Below are 20,815 nucleotides of genomic sequence, written 5' to 3' on the forward strand. Positions count from 1 at the left end.
CTGTCGTGAGACGCGTTTGTTCACTTTTACACACACTCTCGAGCGGTGTACGGTCATTGGCCATAGGTAAGCAGGTTACAGGGTAATAAACACAGAAACGGTGTGTGATGGTTCAAATAAGGCTTTGTCTTTACTTATTGTGATGAATTAAAAGTGGATTATATTATATCTTATAAAGATTTACTTAATATTGTATGAGATATTAACGCAGAAATGAGTTCAAACCCGTTTAATTCCTGTCCTCATTATGTTGTCTCCATGTGTCCTGTGTCTGAGGGTAAAACGTTGAACCCTGAGCAACTCACTGTGTGGTACAGCGCAAATACTTCAAACGAGTCCTCGTCTCCCTGCTGAGACACCCGTCTAATCAAAACCACCAAGGAGAGGGGGAGAGAGAGAGAGGAAGAGAGGAGAGAGAGAGGGAGAGAGGGAGAGAGTTCAGAGAAGAGAGAGAGAGAGAGAGAGAGAGGGAGAGAGTTCAGAGAAGAGAGAGAGAGAGAGAGAGAGAGAGAGAGAGAGAGACCATAAAAGGTATATGTGCTACTACAGTTGAGAAGTGTCTGTGAGTCTAAAAGGCCAGAGATGAAAGTGTGCACAACAGGCTGGCAGGACAAAGACCGGAGAGCCCTTCAGTTGCAACCAAACGGGAATAATCTCCCGCTGCCCCGAAGAGCCGCGGTGGTGCTCACCGTCTGCTCTGGCGCGTGCTCCACCCAGAGTTGCAGGCGCGCACTTGGATGGAGGGCTTTGATAAGCCAGAATTGGCGGGGCAGAGTTAACTAGGGAATTGTGTCGGCAGAGATTTGATGATTTGTGGGCAAATCTCGCGTCAATTTTGGCCAGGAGGCTGGAATTTGTGAAAGGGCTTGAGTTTCTGAGTTTCTGAGTGAGGAAAAGCCTCAGACAGAAAGATTCTCCTCATCTGTGGTGGACACAGTGACGCTTTGTTTCAGTCTGCAGAAGGTTGTTTCTCGTCAGCCGAGATACACAATCGGGATGCGACCGGTTAGATGTTCTCCTGTAGTTCTCCACAAATAACACACCTGAATGAACACAAGCATTTCTCTCCTTTATAGAGTACGCAATAAATCATACAGGGTCTAACTGATTTAATCCAATAAATGCATCTAGATGTTTCGCTTTGTAAGTAATTTCATGAAATGAAACCATTATAAAGTACAAAACAAAGTTTTTTAGATTTTATATATAAAACTGTACAGAGTTCAGCAACAGCTCTGAGTCATCACCTTGCCTTCACCAAGGGGGCGGAGCCTCGAAAGGGCGGAGTCCTGAGAGGGAGGAGCTTCAGGTGGGAGGCGCTGTCTGCGCTCATTCCTTAAACTTATTCTTTAGTGGCGCTCCCACAGGAAGCTGGAGCTGGACTGGTTTATCCTGCGTGCACCCCGCTGCTTTTACGAACTCCTGCGCTCGACAAAAGTAACTGCCACTGCCGGTTATCTCCGAGCCTTTCAACAGCAGACACTTATTAATATTTCAGAAGTTTCCTTCCTATGACCTTTGTTCTGTAAAGGCTGATTGGGTCTGCCGGCGTAGGTTAGGTGATTATCTCTTTACCATCCAAGTGAAGACAGTGCTGTCTGTGTCTGTGAATCTGTTTTATCTCACCGACCTAAAAGTGCTACGCAAATAATAGCAGATTTAGTTCAACTGAACACGTTTCCTTATGAATATGCATTACTCACATCTCTGCGGCCATTCCGCTCCTCCAGATAAACAGCGCTGTTATTGTTTATTGGTCAGATAACGCACATAGCAGCCATGGTCTTATTGGAGGAGGTCTCAGTCTAAGGATTTGTGAGAAGCCAATAGATTCACACAGATCAGATATGATATCTTCATATTCGACCCTGCATGAAGCCAGAAGGCCTAGATATCTCCTATATGTGAAATAACGGGGGCTGTTTCAGCAGAACTCATGTGAACGAAACAGAGGGGCTCTGAGAGTGTCATTACTCAATGTAAATCAATATGAGTCTTACTCAGTATACATCAACACTGCTCTCTCTTACACACACACACACACACACACACACACACACACACACACACACACACACACACACACACATATGTACATACATCCGTACGCCAGCTACACTTTTGTGCTGTCATGTGTCTCTGTTCAGCATTCTAGACCACTATGGTAACAGCTATGGATTCCAGCCAATGGCTAATCGACTTCACTTCCGGCCAATCAGAACTCTTCCTGCTGGAGCGCTCTTCAGTTTTATCCTCTTCAGTTCTCGTCTGAAGCCTGTGTGTCAGGTGACACTCTAAACACACACTGTGTGCTGATACTTTAAGCTTTCACATGTATCCACGAAACAGCCTCCTCCCTGATCTACACGTTGTTCCTGCGGATAAACTGTTGATTTATGGGCTGTTCCTGAGGTTGAACTGTTGATTTATGGGCTGTTCCTGAGGTTGAACTGTTCATCCATGGACTGTTCCTGAGGTTGAACCCTTATTGAGATGCAGCCTCTCACCAGTTAAACTCACACAAACCCAGACAACTACGCACTGCTTCTGCTCCTGTGGCACATATATCTGCCCAAGTGTGCAGAAACACACACACACACACACACACACACACACACAGAGGCACTAAAAGCCTCTTTAAGGTACTAGAGTGGAGCTCACTCAGATGGAGTTTTTAGCAGATTAGGTCACCCAGACCTTAAAGAAAAGCTCTTTTCACAGGCTGCCACCACAGGCATATTCAGAAGGAAGCAGATTCATGTCTCCTCACGCTGGCGAGGCAGAGAATGTCTGTACTTAAGAGGAGAAATCACTCATGAGGGAGACGCCAGTGCAGTCGAGTGTCTCTACACCACCTTGTGCGGGAATCATACCGAAATACACAGCGCTGTGTTACCCTCAGAATGACACCGAGGAAAACAGACGTCTCCCCCAGCCAGTGCGTACCTACGCCAAACGAATCTGACACGCCGTGCCTATGGACAGGGGGCCAGTCATTCATGAGCAGGACTCAATCTACCAGGACCGCTCATAAACCAATGGTGTTGCTTTAGAGAGGCAGAGGACAGTGTCCTCTCTGGGCCACCGCACCCGCTCCACCCACACTGTCCTGTGGTTGTCCTGCAGAGTTAACAGAGCACCCAAAGCATCCTGCTGGTGTCCTGCACAGTTAGTTATACCCCCCTCATGGACCATACCATACCACATATGCACTGAATGTCTTTCATTGGCACAGAACCCAATCACGTGTGAATTCTTTTTTATTTACTACACTTGCCTTCACTCTACTAGTAAACTGCACAGGTGACAGGTGACCAGATACAGAACAGGCCTGTAAGGTGTGTGATTTGACAGCCACACATGCTAACTATTCAGGTTAACAGTTGTGTGGTTGTTAACCTGCCCTCACTGTCCTGTGGTGGCCAGCCGAAACACTGTTAATGTAGCTCTGCAGTCATATTTCATATTACAGACTGTCAGTGGTACAGACATTAGTGGTACAGTCTGCCAGTGGTACAGTCTGCCAGTGGTACAGACATTAGTGGTACAGTCTGCCAGTGGTACAGTCTGCCAGTGGTACAGACATTAGTGGTACAGTCTGTCAGTGGTACAGTCTGTCAGTGGTACAGACATTAGTGGTACAGTCTGTCAGTGGTACAGTCTGTCAGTGGTACAGACATTAGTAGTACAGACATTATTGGTACAGTCTGCCAGTGGTATAGTCTGCTAGTGGTACAGACGGTAGTACAGACATTAGTGGTACAGTCTGTCAGTGGTACAGTCTGTCAGTGGTACAGATGGTGGTGCAGACATTAGTGGTACAGTCTGTCAGTGGTACAGTCTGTCAGTGGTACAGACATTAGTGGTACAGTCTGTCAGTGGTACAGACGGTGGTACAGTCTGTCAGTGGTACAGTCTGTCAGTGGTACAGTCTGCCAGTAGTACAGTTCATCTCCCCAGCTGGTGGGAGCTACAGACTGACACGTCAGCGTAATAAAACCTTAGACTTCGCCTCACTCCTCAGTTGTAGATACTGTTTGAAACTTTTGTCTTTTTGTTTCAGTTATTACTTAGACCACTGGCATGAGGGAGAACTCGGGCCTGCACCGAGGTGACTCAGGGTTCCGCTTGCGGACCTTAATGGAGTTGTACTCCACGGATGCTAAAATCTCCTACCAGCCACGATGGTCCTTCACAATTATCAGTGTCACCCATTCACAGAAAACCGTTCCACTTGGTTCGCCACAGCGGAAGCTGTTGGGATGAGCGATGACCAGCATTAGCTGCCGCAACCATTTTGTTTTCCCTCGATTCGTGTTTGGGGAGTAGCACTAGCCGGATCACGTGGTGATCACCGTCCGGAGTGTACAGGTTTACATGCCCACGCGAGAATTCTCAGCACCATTCTGTGTTTACACACACGTGAGTTTTCTCAGCATTGTTCTGTGTTTACACACATGTGAGTTTTCTCAGCACCATTCTGTGTTTACACACACGTGAGTTTTCTCAGCACCATTCTGTGTTTACACGCGTGAGAATTCTCAGCACCATTCTGTGTTTACACACACGTGAGTTTTCTCAGCATTGTTCTGTGTTGATTTGCTATCATTTGTTTGAGTTGTCAAAGGTTTAGCTGCTCTTAGAGGTGATGGCTCTTCAAAATAGTCCTGACGGAGTTCATCTGGGTTCTCTTTCCTCTCTGGAATCAGAGAAATGAGCAAATGATTGAATAAATGAACTCATTATTAAACAGATGAATTCACTGAAGTCAAGTGTGCATTACCCAGCAGAGCCTGGATTCATGAGGTCAGGATTTTTTTTCTTTTTGGCCATGTGTTATCCTGCTGGAAACTTTCTAAGACTCCTTGTAACATCAGTACCAAGTGCTGAATGTAGCCAAGATTCGTCACAAGTCATCGGGAATTTGCGGAGCTGCTCGGAGACGATGGGTTGTCCTCATGCTCCGTACTGTCGCCCCGGCATGGTTCGGACTCTTGCGTTTACCCAGAGCCACGCTGACAAATGTGTGCTGTTTCCGAGGTGACACCCTCAGTGAAGGCACATGGTTCCATGGTCCAGGTCTCACAGTGTAAATTTCACGCGTGGCGCAGTCTGTGGGGGTCACATCTGGGGGACAACCCTGTCCACAGAAAGGGAGAGAGACATGCACATACACAGAGAGAGAGAGAGACCGGCAGAGAAACAAATAAGATCATTAAGAAGAAACAAAGCTTTAGATTTATAGTGTCTGTACATTTGAATGCAAAAGTTTTTTCCCTGTTTTGCCTGCTCCATTTGTATGTAAAGAAAAAAGTGAGGTGTGGGAGGGCCGGAACTCAGCAAGACCCGCCCCTCTCAGCAAGCCCCGCCCCTCTCAGACTTATGTGTTTTTAGATTGGTCTCCTGTCTGTGTGGGGTGTATGGCTGCTATTTGACAAACAACACACCGAGAGCTTTCAGTGCTCATGATGTGATCTGAAAAACATTCACAGTCACTCTATCATTCCGGGATTCCCAGTCACTCTGTCATTCCAAACCTGCCACCCATAACATTTCTCTAGCATTCTACGCCTATAACATTTGCGTTAATGCCCCTGAAAACAGGACCTACCTGCAGTTTAAAAATAAAGGATTCGGGTCTTTAGAATCATATTTACATAACTGCAGTTTGTCTTTTTCATTATTATATGCATTAAACATAATTTTTGCACACATTAATGCTTTTGGTGTCTGTTTATTCTGACATCCTTTGTTTCATCAGCTATTCATGGCCATATGAATAAGTAAACACAAGTGACCGCGTTTACGCTCGTGTTTATGTATGAGGCTGTGTTTTATGTATAGAGACGCGTTTGCATATCCCAGCTGCCCTCTCTGGTGCTGCCGAACACCTCCGGCTCCGTATGCTCAATAAAGAGTAAAGGCGTCACGTAGACGTGTGGGATTCAGTGCACAGACGTTGAAATATGGTTAATCGAGCTCAGGGTGCATGTTAAACACATTTGCTAGGCGTAACCCAAAGCCCGGGCATATATCCGGTTCTCTCGGCAAGAGCGGAATTTTAAACGCTCATAAGGACCCTCGGCTGTGCGACCCTGGGCTTTGACTCAATAAGCAGGGAAGCACCTTATCAGACTGTAATTTAATTTGATTTCAATTTGCTTTGTATTTTTTTTGCTGTTGTTGTTTTGCTTCTGGGAGAGCCCTCGCCAAGAACGGATCGTCTGATCACCACTCGCTCTGACGCTGCAGACAACAACGGAGCGATTGATCAACACGTAATTATACGGCAATGCGTAAACGTAACGCATTACACATGAGCTCGGGACCATGCTTGTGCTGTGGACCTCAGAGCCTCCCTGTAACCGTGAGGGGTGGGGTGTTAATACACAGCTTCTTTGACTTCGCAGCGGGTAGTAACTGATTTGTTTCTCTTTAATAGCCAAGGATTTAAACAAAGAAGGCGAAGGAGCCAATGTTGGCACAAAGATTGCACCTTTTACACAGAACACAGCAGGGTGAGCTGGAGAGAAGTCACTTAGTTCAGCTTATAGACACTTAGTTCAGCTTATAGACACTTAGTTCAGCTTATAGACACTTAGTTCAGTTTATACACTTAGTTCAGCTTATAGACACTTAGTTCATCTTATAGACACTTAATTCATCTTATAGACACTTAGTTCAGCTTATAGACACTTAGATCATCTTATAGACAATTAGTTCAGCTTATAGACACTTAGTTCATCTTATAGGGACACTTAGTTCTTATAGGGACACTTAGTTCATCTTATAGACACTTAGTTCAGCTTATAGACACTTAATTCATCATATAGACACTTAGTTCAGCATATAGGGACACTTAGTTCATTTTATAGACACATAGTTCAGCTTATAGGGACACTTAATTCATCTTATAGACACTTAGTTCAGTTTAAAGACACTTAGTTCATCTTATAGGGAAACTTAGTTCTTATAGGGACACTTAGTTCATCTTATAGACACTTAATTCAGCTTATAGACACTTAATTCATCTTATAGACACTTAGTTCATCTTATAGGGACACTTAGTTCTTATAGGGACACTAAGTTCATCTTATAGACACTTAATTCATCTCATAGGGACACTTAGTTCATCTTATAGACACTTAGTTCATCTTATAGGTACACTTAGTTCTTATAGGGACACTAAGTTCATCTTATAGACACTTAATTCATCTCATAGGGACACTTAGTTCAACTTATAGACACTTACTTCATCTCATAGGGACACTTAGTTCATCTTATAGACAATTAGTTCATCTCATAGGGACACTTAGTTCATCTTATAGACAATTAGTTCATCTCATAGGACACTTAGTTCAGCTTATAGGGACACTTAATTCATCTTATAGACACTTAGTTCAGCTTATAGGGACACTTAGTTCAGCTTATAGGGACACTTAGTTCAACTTATAGATACTTAGTTCATCTCATAGTGACACTTAGTTCAACTTATAGACACTTAGTTCATCTCATAGGGACACTTAGTTCATCTTATAGACACTTAGTTCATCTTATAGGTACACTTAGTTCTTATAGGGACACTTAGTTCAACTTATAGACACTTAATTCATCTCATAGACACTTAGTTCATCTCATAGGGACACTTAGTTCATCTTATAGACAATAAGTTCATCTCATAGGGACACTTAGTTCATCTTATAGACAATTAGTTCATCTCATAGGGACACTTAGTTCAGCTTATAGGGACACTTAATTCATCTTATAGACACTTAGTTCAGCTTATAGGGACACTTAGTTCAACTTATAGACACTTAGTTCAGCTTATAGGGACACTTAATTCATCTTATAGACACTTAGTTCATCTCATAGGGACACTTAGATCAATTTATAGACACTTAGTTAATCTCATATGGACACTTAGTTCTTATAGGGACACTTAGTTCATCTTATAGACACTTAGTTCATCTCATAGGGACACTTAGTTCAACTTATAGACACTTAGTTCATCTCATAGGGACACTTAGTTCATCTTATAGACACTTAGTTCAACTTATAGACACTTAGTTCATCTCATAGGGACACTTAGTTCATCTTATAGACACTTAGTTCATCTTATAGGTACACTTAGTTCTTATAGGGACACTTAGTTCAACTTATAGACACTTAATTCATCTCATAGACCCTTAGTTCAGCTTATAGACACTTAGTTCATCTTATAGACAATTAGTTCAGCTTATAGACACTTAGTTCATCTTATAGGGACACTTAGTTCTTATAGGGACACTTAGTTCTTATAGGGACACTTAGTTCAGCTTATAGACACTTAATTCATCATATAGACACTTAATTCATATTATAGACACTTAGTTCAGTTTATAGGGACACTTAGTTCATTTTATAGACACTTAGTTCATCTCATAGGGACACTTAGTTCATCTTATAGACACTTAGTTCATCTCATAGCGACACTTAGTTCAGCTTATAGACACTTAATTCATCATATAGACACTTAATTCATATTATAGACACTTAGTTCATCTCATAGGGACACTTCGTTCATCTTATAGACAATTAGTTCATCTCATAGGGACACTTAGTTCATCTTATAGGGACACTTAGTTCATCTTATAGACACTTAGTTCATCTCATAGGGACACTTAGTTCATCTTATAGACACTTATTTCATCTCATAGGGACACTTAGATCAACTTATAGACACTTAGTTCATCTCATAGGGACACTTAGTTCTTATAGGGACACTTAGTTCATCTTATAGACACTTAGTTCAACTTATAGACACTTAGTTCATCTCATAGGGACACTTAGTTCATCTTATAGACAATTAGTTCATCTCATAGGGACACTTAGTTCATCTTATAGGGACACTTAGTTCATCTTATAGACACTTAGTTCATCTCATAGCGACACTTAGTTCAGCTTATAGACACTTAGTTCATCTTATAGGTAGACTTAGTTCTTATAGGGACACTTAGTTCAACTTATAGACACTTAATTCATCTCATAGGGACACTTAGTTCAACTTATAGACACATTTCATCTCATAGGGACACTTTGTTCATCTTATAGACAATTAGCTCATCTCATAGGGACACTTAGTTCATCTTATAGACAATTAGTTCATCTCATAGGGACACTTAGTTCATCTTATAGGGACACTTAATTCATTTTATAGACACTTAGTTCATCTTATAGGGACACTTAGTTCAAATTATAGACACTTAATTCATCTCATAGGGACACTTAGTTCAGCTTATAGACACTTAATTCATCTTATAGACACTTAGTTCAGTTTAAAGACACTTAGTTCATCTTATAGGGAAACTTAGTTCTTATAGGGACACTTAGTTCATCTTATAGACACTTAATTCAGCTTATAGACACTTAATTCATCTTATAGACACTTAGTTCATCTTATAGGGACACTTAGTTCTTATAGGGACACTAAGTTCATCTTATAGACACTTAGTTCAGCTCATAGTGACACTTAGTTCAGCTTATAGACACTTAGTTCGTCTCATAGGGACACTTAGTTCATCTTATAGACACTTAGTTTATCTTATAGGGACACTTAGTTCTTATAGGGACACTTAGTTCAGCTTATAGACACTTAATTCATCTTATAGACACTTAATTCAGCTTATAGACACTTAATTCATCTTATAGACACTTAGTTCAGCTTATAGACACTTAATTCATCTTATAGACACTTAGTTCAGTTTAAAGACACTTAGTTCATCTTATAGGGAAACTTAGTTCTTATAGGGACACTTAGTTCATCTTATAGACACTTAATTCAGCTTATAGACACTTAATTCATCTTATAGACACTTAGTTCATCTTATAGGGACACTTAGTTCTTATAGGGACACTAAGTTCATCTTATAGACACTTAATTCATCTCATAGGGACACTTAGTTCATCTTATAGACACTTAGTTCATCTTATAGGTACACTTAGTTCTTATAGGGACACTAAGTTCATCTTATAGACACTTAATTCATCTCATAGGGACACTTAGTTCAACTTATAGACACTTAGTTCATCTCATAGGGACACTTAGTTCATCTTATAGACAATTAGTTCATCTCATAGGGACACTTAGTTCATCTTATAGACAATTAGTTCATCTCATAGAACACTTAGTTCAGCTTATAGGGACACTTAATTCATCTTATAGACACTTAGTTCAGCTTATAGGGACACTTAGTTCAGCTTATAGGGACACTTAGTTCAACTTATAGATACTTAGTTCATCTCATAGTGACACTTAGTTCAACTTATAGACACTTAGTTCATCTCATAGGGACACTTAATTCATCTTATAGACACTTAGTTCATCTTATAGGTACACTTAGTTCTTATAGGGACACTTAGTTCAACTTATAGACACTTAATTCATCTCATAGACACTTAGTTCATCTCATAGGGACACTTAGTTCATCTTATAGACAATAAGTTCATCTCATAGGGACACTTAGTTCATCTTATAGACAATTAGTTCATCTCATAGGGACACTTAGTTCAGCTTATAGGGACACTTAATTCATCTTATAGACACTTAGTTCAGCTTATAGGGACACTTAGTTCAGCTTATAGACACTTAGTTCAGCTTATAGGGACACTTAGTTCAACTTATAGACACTTAGTTCATCTCATAGGGACACTTAGATCAATTTATAGACACTTAGTTAATCTCATATGGACACTTAGTTCTTATAGGGACACTTAGTTCAACTTATAGACACTTAGTTCATCTCATAGGGACACTTAGTTCAACTTATAGACACTTAGTTCATCTCATAGGGACACTTAGTTCATCTTATAGACACTTAGTTCAACTTATAGACACTTAGTTCATCTCATAGGGACACTTAGTTCATCTTATAGACACTTAGTTCATCTTATAGGTACACTTAGTTCTTATAGGGACACTTAGTTCAACTTATAGACACTTAATTCATCTCATAGACCCTTAGTTCAGCTTATAGACACTTAGTTCATCTTATAGACAATTAGTTCAGCTTACAGACACTTAGTTCATCTTATAGGGACACTTAGTTCTTATAGGGACACTTAGTTCAGCTTATAGACACTTAGTTCAACTTATAGACACTTAATTCATATTATAGACACTTAGTTCAGTTTATAGGGACACTTAGTTCATTTTATAGACACTTAGTTCATCTCATAGGGACACTTAGTTCATCTTATAGACACTTAGTTCATCTCATAGCGACACTTAGTTCAGCTTATAGACACTTAATTCATCATATAGACACTTAATTCATATTATAGACACTTAGTTCATCTCATAGGGACACTTAGTTCATCTTATAGACAATTAGTTCATCTCATAGGGACACTTAGTTCATCTTATAGGGACACTTAGTTCAACTTATAGACACTTAGTTCATCTCATAGGGACACTTAGTTCATCTTATAGACAATTAGTTCATCTCATAGGGACACTTAGATCAACTTATAGACACTTAGTTCATCTCATAGGGACACTTAGTTCTTATAGGGACACTTAGTTCATCTTATAGACACTTAGTTCAACTTATAGACACTTAGTTCATCTCATAGGGACACTTAGTTCATCTTATAGACAATTAGTTCATCTCATAGGGACACTTAGTTCATCTTATAGGGACACTTAGTTCATCTTATAGACACTTAGTTCATCTCATAGGGACACTTAGTTCAGCTTATAGACACTTAGTTCATCTTATAGGTAGACTTAGTTCTTATAGGGACACTTAGTTCAACTTATAGACACTTAATTCATCTCATAGGGACACTTAGTTCAACTTATAGACACATTTCATCTCATAGGGACACTTTGTTCATCTTATAGACAATTAGTTCATCTCATAGGGACACTTAGTTCATCTTATAGACAATTAGTTCATCTCATAGGGACACTTAGTTCATCTTATAGGGACACTTAATTCATTTTATAGACACTTAGTTCAGCTTATAGGGACACTTAGTTCAAATTATAGACACTTAATTCATCTCATAGGGACACTTAGTTCAGCTTATAGACACTTAATTCATCTTATAGACACTTAGTTCAGTTTAAAGACACTTAGTTCATCTTATAGGGAAACTTAGTTCTTATAGGGACACTTAGTTCATCTTATAGACACTTAATTCAGCTTATAGACACTTAATTCATCTTATAGACACTTAGTTCATCTTATAGGTACACTTAGTTCTTATAGGGACACTTAGTTCAAATTATAGACACTTAATTCATCTCATAGGGACACTTAGTTCAACTTATAGACACTTAGTTCATCTCATAGGGACACTTAGTTCATCTTATAGACAATTAGTTCATCTCATAGGGACACTTAGTTCATCTTATAGACAATTAGTTCATCTCATAGGACACTTAGTTCAGCTTATAGGGACACTTAATTCATCTTATAGACACTTAGTTCAGCTTATAGGGACACTTAGTTCAGCTTATAGGGACACTTAGTTCAACTTATAGATACTTAGTTTATCTCATAGTGACACTTAGTTCAACTTATAGACACTTAGTTCATCTCATAGGGACACTTAGTTCATCTTATAGACACTTAGTTCATCTTATAGGTACACTTAGTTCTTATAGGGACACTTAGTTCAACTTATAGACACTTAATTCATTTCATAGACAGTTCATCTCATAGGGACACTTAGTTCATCTTATAGACAATAAGTTCATCTCATAGGGACACTTAGTTCATCTTATAGACAATTAGTTCATCTCATAGGGACACTTAGTTCAGCTTATAGGGACACTTAATTCATCTTATAGACACTTAGTTCAGCTTATAGGGACACTTAGTTCAGCTTATAGACACTTAGTTCAGCTTATAGGGACACTTAGTTCAACTTATAGACACTTAGTTCATCTCATAGGGACACTTAGATCAATTTATAGACACTTAGTTAATCTCATATGGACACTTAGTTCTTATAGGGACACTTAGTTCAACTTATAGACACTTAGTTCATCTCATAGGGACACTTAGTTCAACTTATAGACACTTAGTTCATCTCATAGGGACACTTAGTTCATCTTATAGACACTTAGTTCAACTTATAGACACTTAGTTCATCTCATAGGGACACTTAGTTCATCTTATAGACACTTAGTTCATCTTATAGGTACACTTAGTTCTTATAGGGACACTTAGTTCAACTTATAGACACTTAATTCATCTCATAGACCCTTAGTTCAGCTTATAGACACTTAGTTCATCTTATAGACAATTAGTTCAGCTTACAGACACTTAGTTCATCTTATAGGGACACTTAGTTCTTATAGGGACACTTAGTTCAGCTTATAGACACTTAATTCATCATATAGACACTTAATTCATATTATAGACACTTAGTTCAGTTTATAGGGACACTTAGTTCATTTTATAGACACTTAGTTCATCTCATAGGGACACTTAGTTCATCTTATAGACACTTAGTTCATCTCATAGCGACACTTAGTTCAGCTTATAGACACTTAATTCATCATATAGACACTTAATTCATATTATAGACACTTAGTTCATCTCATAGGGACACTTCGTTCATCTTATAGACAATTAGTTCATCTCATAGGGACACTTAGTTCATCTTATAGGGACACTTAGTTCAACTTATAGACACTTAGTTCATCTCATAGGGACACTTAGTTCATCTTATAGACACTTATTTCATCTCATAGGGACACTTAGATCAACTTATAGACACTTAGTTCATCTCATAGGGACACTTAGTTCTTATAGGGACACTTAGTTCATCTTATAGACACTTAGTTCAACTTATAGACACTTAGTTCATCTCATAGGGACACTTAGTTCATCTTATAGACAATTAGTTCATCTCATAGGGACACTTAGTTCATCTTATAGGGACACTTAGTTCATCTTATAGACACTTAGTTCATCTCATAGCGACACTTAGTTCAGCTTATAGACACTTAGTTCATCTTATAGGTAGACTTAGTTCTTATAGGGACACTTAGTTCAACTTATAGACACTTAATTCATCTCATAGGGACACTTAGTTCAACTTATAGACACATTTCATCTCATAGGGACACTTTGTTCATCTTATAGACAATTAGTTCATCTCATAGGGACACTTAGTTCATCTTATAGACAATTAGTTCATCTCATAGGGACACTTAGTTCATCTTATAGGGACACTTAATTCATTTTATAGACACTTAGTTCATCTTATAGGGACACTTAGTTCAAATTATAGACACTTAATTTATCTCATAGGGACACTTAGTTCAGCTTATAGACACTTAATTCATCTTATAGACACTTAGTTCAGTTTAAAGACACTTAGTTCATCTTATAGGGAAACTTAGTTCTTATAGGGACACTTAGTTCATCTTATAGACACTTAATTCATCTTATAGACACTTAATTCATCTTATAGACACTTAGTTCATCTTATAGGGACACTTAGTTCTTATAGGGACACTAAGTTCATCTTATAGACACTTAGTTCAGCTCATAGTGACACTTAGTTCAGCTTATAGACACTTAGTTCGTCTCATAGGGACACTTAGTTCATCTTATAGACACTTAGTTTATCTTATAGGGACACTTAGTTCTTATAGGGACACTTAGTTCAGCTTATAGACACTTAATTCATCTTATAGACACTTAGTTCAGCTTATAGACACTTAATTCATCTTATAGACACTTAGTTCAGCTTATAGACACTTAATTCATCTTATAGACACTTAGTTCAGCTTATAGACACTTAGTTCATCTTATAGGGAAACTTAGTTCTTATAGGGACACTTAGTTCATCTTATAGACACTTAATTCAGCTTATAGACACTTAATTCATCTTATAGACACTTAGTTCATCTTATAGGGACACTTAGTTCTTATAGGGACACTAAGTTCATCTTATAGACACTTAATTCATCTCATAGGGACACTTAGTTCATCTTATAGACACTTAGTTCATCTTATAGGTACACTTAGTTCTTATAGGGACACTAAGTTCATCTTATAGACACTTAATTCATCTCATAGGGACACTTAGTTCAACTTATAGACACTTAGTTCATCTCATAGGGACACTTAGTTCATCTTATAGACAATTAGTTCATCTCATAGGGACACTTAGTTCATCTTATAGACAATTAGTTCATCTCATAGGACACTTAGTTCAGCTTATAGGGACACTTAATTCATCTTATAGACACTTAGTTCAGCTTATAGGGACACTTAGTTCAGCTTATAGGGACACTTAGTTCAACTTATAGATACTTAGTTCATCTCATAGTGACACTTAGTTCAACTTATAGACACTTAGTTCATCTCATAGGGACACTTAGTTCATCTTATAGACACTTAGTTCATCTTATAGGTACACTTAGTTCTTATAGGGACACTTAGTTCAACTTATAGACACTTAATTCATCTCATAGACACTTAGTTCATCTCATAGGGACACTTAGTTCATCTTATAGACAATAAGTTCATCTCATAGGGACACTTAGTTCATCTTATAGACAATTAGTTCATCTCATAGGGACACTTAGTTCAGCTTATAGGGACACTTAATTCATCTTATAGACACTTAGTTCAGCTTATAGGGACACTTAGTTCAGCTTATAGACACTTAGTTCAGCTTATAGGGACACTTAGTTCAACTTATAGACACTTAGTTCATCTCATAGGGACACTTAGATCAATTTATAGACACTTAGTTAATCTCATATGGACACTTAGTTCTTATAGGGACACTTAGTTCAACTTATAGACACTTAGTTCATCTCATAGGGACACTTAGTTCAACTTATAGACACTTAATTCATCTCATAGACCCTTAGTTCAGCTTATAGACACTTAGTTCATCTTATAGACAATTAGTTCAGCTTATAGACACTTAGTTCATCTTATAGGGACACTTAGTTCTTATAGGGACACTTAGTTCTTATAGGGACACTTAGTTCAGCTTATAGACACTTAATTCATCATATAGACACTTAATTCATATTATAGACACTTAGTTCAGTTTATAGGGACACTTAGTTCATTTTATAGACACTTAGTTCATCTCATAGGGACACTTAGTTCATCTTATAGACACTTAGTTCATCTCATAGCGACACTTAGTTCAGCTTATAGACACTTAATTCATCATATAGACACTTAATTCATATTATAGACACTTAGTTCATCTCATAGGGACACTTCGTTCATCTTATAGACACTTAGTTCATCTCATAGGGACACTTAGTTCATCTTATAGGGACACTTAGTTCAACTTATAGACACTTAGTTCATCTCATAGGGACACTTAGTTCATCTTATAGACACTTATTTCATCTCATAGGGACACTTAGATCAACTTATAGACACTTAGTTCATCTCATAGGGACACTTAGTTCTTATAGGGACACTTAGTTCATCTTATAGACACTTAGTTCAACTTATAGACACTTAGTTCATCTCATAGGGACACTTAGTTCATCTTATAGACAATTAGTTCATCTCATAGGGACACTTAGTTCATCTTATAGGGACACTTAGTTCATCTTATAGACACTTAGTTCATCTCATAGCGACACTTAGTTCAGCTTATAGACACTTAGTTCATCTTATAGGTAGACTTAGTTCTTATAGGGACACTTAGTTCAACTTATAGACACTTAATTCATCTCATAGGGACACTTAGTTCAACTTATAGACACATTTCATCTCATAGGGACACTTTTTTCATCTTATAGACAATTAGTTCATCTCATAGGGACACTTAGTTCATCTTATAGACAATTAGTTCTTCTCATAGGGACACTTAGTTCATCTTATAGGGACACTTAATTCATTTTATAGACACTTAGTTCATCTTATAGGGACACTTAGTTCAAATTATAGACACTTAATTCATCTCATAGGGACACTTAGTTCAGCTTATAGACACTTAATTCATCTTATAGACACTTAGTTCAGTTTAAAGACACTTAGTTCATCTTATAGGGAAACTTAGTTCTTATAGGGACACTTAGTTCATCTTATAGACACTTAATTCAGCTTATAGACACTTAATTCATCTTATAGACACTTAGTTCATCTTATAGGGACACGTAGTTCTTATAGGGACACTAAGTTCATCTTATAGACACTTAGTTCAGCTCATAGTGACACTTAGTTCAGCTTATAGACACTTAGTTCGTCTCATAGGGACACTTAGTTCATCTTATAGACACTTAGTTTATCTTATAGGGACACTTAGTTCTTATAGGGACACTTAGTTCAGCTTATAGACACTTAATTCAACTTATAGACACTTAATTCAGCTTATAGACACTTAATTCATCTTATAGACACTTAGTTCAGCTTATAGACACTTAATTCATCTTATAGACACTTAGTTCAGTTTAAAGACACTTAGTTCATCTTATAGGGAAACTTAGTTCTTATAGGGACACTTAGTTCATCTTATAGACACTTAATTCAGCTTATAGACACTTAATTCATCTTATAGACACTTAGTTCATCTTATAGGGACACTTAGTTCTTATAGGGACACTAAGTTCATCTTATAGACACTTAATTCATCTCATAGGGACACTTAGTTCATCTTATAGACACTTAGTTCATCTTATATGTACACTTAGTTCTTATAGGGACACTAAGTTCATCTTATAGACACTTAATTCATCTCATAGGGACACTTAGTTCAACTTATAGACACTTAGTTCATCTCATAGGGACACTTAGTTCATCTTATAGACAATTAGTTCATCTCATAGGGACACTTAGTTCATCTTATAGACAATTAGTTCATCTCATAGGACACTTAGTTCAGCTTATAGGGACACTTAATTCATCCTATAGACACTTAGTTCAGCATATAGGGACACTTAGTTCAGCTTATAGGGACACTTAGTTCAACTTATAGATACTTAGTTCATCTCATAGTGACACTTAGTTCAACTTATAGACACTTAGTTCATCTCATAGGGACACTTAGTTCATCTTATAGACACTTAGTTCATCTTATAGGTACACTTAGTTCTTATAGGGACACTTAGTTCAACTTATAGACACTTAATTCATCTCATAGACACTTAGTTCATCTCATAGGGACACTTAGTTCATCTTATAGACAATAAGTTCATCTCATAGGGACACTTAGTTCATCTTATAGACAATTAGTTCATCTCATAGGGACACTTAGTTCAGCTTATAGGGACACTTAATTCATCTTATAGACACTTAGTTCAGCTTATAGGGACACTTAGTTCAGCTTATAGACACTTAGTTCAGCTTATAGGGACACTTAGTTCAACTTATAGACACTTAGTTCATCTCATAGGGACACTTAGATCAATTTATAGACACTTAGTTAATCTCATATGGACACTTAGTTCTTATAGGGACACTTAGTTCAACTTATAGACACTTAGTTCATCTCATAGGGACACTTAGTTCAACTTATAGACACTTAGTTCATCTCATAGGGACACTTAGTTCATCTTATAGACACTTAGTTCAACTTATAGACACTTAGTTCATCTCATAGGGACACTTAGTTCATCTTATAGACACTTAGTTCATCTTATAGGTACACTTAGTTCTTATAGGGACACTTAGTTCAACTTATAGACACTTAATTCATCTCATAGACCCTTAGTTCAGCTTATAGACACTTAGTTCATCTTATAGACAATTAGTTCAGCTTATAGACACTTAGTTCATCTTATAGGGACACTTAGTTCTTATAGGGACACTTAGTTCAGCTTATAGACACTTAATTCATCATATAGACACTTAATTCATATTATAGACACTTAGTTCAGTTTATAGGGACACTTAGTTCATTTTATAGACACTTAGTTCATCTCATAGGGACACTTAGTTCATCTTATAGACACTTAGTTCATCTCATAGCGACACTTAGTTCAGCTTATAGACACTTAATTCATCATATAGACACTTAATTCATATTATAGACACTTAGTTCATCTCATAGGGACACTTCGTTCATCTTATAGACAATTAGTTCATCTCATAGGGACACTTAGTTCATCTTATAGGGACACTTAGTTCAACTTATAGACACTTAGTTCATCTCATAGGGACACTTAGTTCATCTTATAGACACTTATTTCATCTCATAGGGACACTTAGATCAACTTATAGACACTTAGTTCATCTCATAGGGACACTTAGTTCTTATAGGGACACTTAGTTCATCTTATAGACACTTAGTTCAACTTATAGACACTTAGTTCATCTCATAGGGACACTTAGTTCATCTTATAGACAATTAGTTCATCTCATAGGGACACTTAGTTCATCTTATAGGGACACTTAGTTCATCTTATAGACACTTAGTTCATCTCATAGGGACACTTAGTTCATCTTATAGACACTTAGTTCATCTTATAGGTAGACTTAGTTCTTATAGGGACACTTAGTTCAACTTATAGACACTTAATTCATCTCATAGGGACACTTAGTTCAACTTATAGACACATTTCATCTCATAGGGACACTTTGTTCATCTTATAGACAATTAGTTCATCTCATAGGGACACTTAGTTCATCTTATAGACAATTAGTTCATCTCATAGGGACACTTAGTTCATCTTATAGGGACACTTAATTCATTTTATAGACACTTAGTTCAGCTTATAGGGACACTTAGTTCAAATTATAGACACTTAATTCATCTCATAGGGACACTTAGTTCAGCTTATAGACACTTAATTCATCTTATAGACACTTAGTTCAGTTTAAAGACACTTAGTTCATCTTATAGGGAAACTTAGTTCTTATAGGGACACTTAGTTCATCTTATAGACACTTAATTCAGCTTATAGACACTTAATTCATCTTATAGACACTTAGTTCATCTTATAGGGACACTTAGTTCTTATAGGGACACTAAGTTCATCTTATAGACACTTAATTCATCTCATAGGGACACTTAGTTCATCTTATAGACACTTAGTTCATCTTATAGGTACACTTAGTTCTTATAGGGACACTTAGTTCAAATTATAGACACTTAATTCATCTCATAGGGACACTTAGTTCAACTTATAGACACTTAGTTCATCTCATAGGGACACTTAGTTCATCTTATAGACAATTAGTTCATCTCATAGGGACACTTAGTTCATCTTATAGACAATTAGTTCATCTCATAGGACACTTAGTTCAGCTTATAGGGACACTTAATTCATCTTATAGACACTTAGTTCAGCTTATAGGGACACTTAGTTCAGCTTATAGGGACACTTAGTTCAACTTATAGATACTTAGTTCATCTCATAGTGACACTTAGTTCAACTTATAGACACTTAGTTCATCTCATAGGGACACTTAGTTCATCTTATAGACACTTAGTTCATCTTATAGGTACACTTAGTTCTTATAGGGACACTTAGTTCAACTTATAGACACTTAATTCATCTCATAGACACTTAGTTCATCTCATAGGGACACTTAGTTCATCTTATAGACAATAAGTTCATCTCATAGGGACACTTAGTTCATCTTATAGACAATTAGTTCATCTCATAGGGACACTTAGTTCAGCTTATAGGGACACTTAATTCATCTTATAGACACTTAGTTCAGTTTATAGGGACACTTAGTTCAGCTTATAGACACTTAGTTCAGCTTATAGGGACACTTACTTCAACTTATAGACACTTAGTTCATCTCATAGGGACACTTAGATCAATTTATAGACACTTAGTTAATCTCATATGGACACTTAGTTCTTATAGGGACACTTAGTTCAA

This window comes from Electrophorus electricus, chromosome 16 (genome assembly GCF_013358815.1).
Source record: "Electrophorus electricus isolate fEleEle1 chromosome 16, fEleEle1.pri, whole genome shotgun sequence".
NCBI classification, from domain to species: domain Eukaryota; kingdom Metazoa; phylum Chordata; class Actinopteri; order Gymnotiformes; family Gymnotidae; genus Electrophorus; species Electrophorus electricus.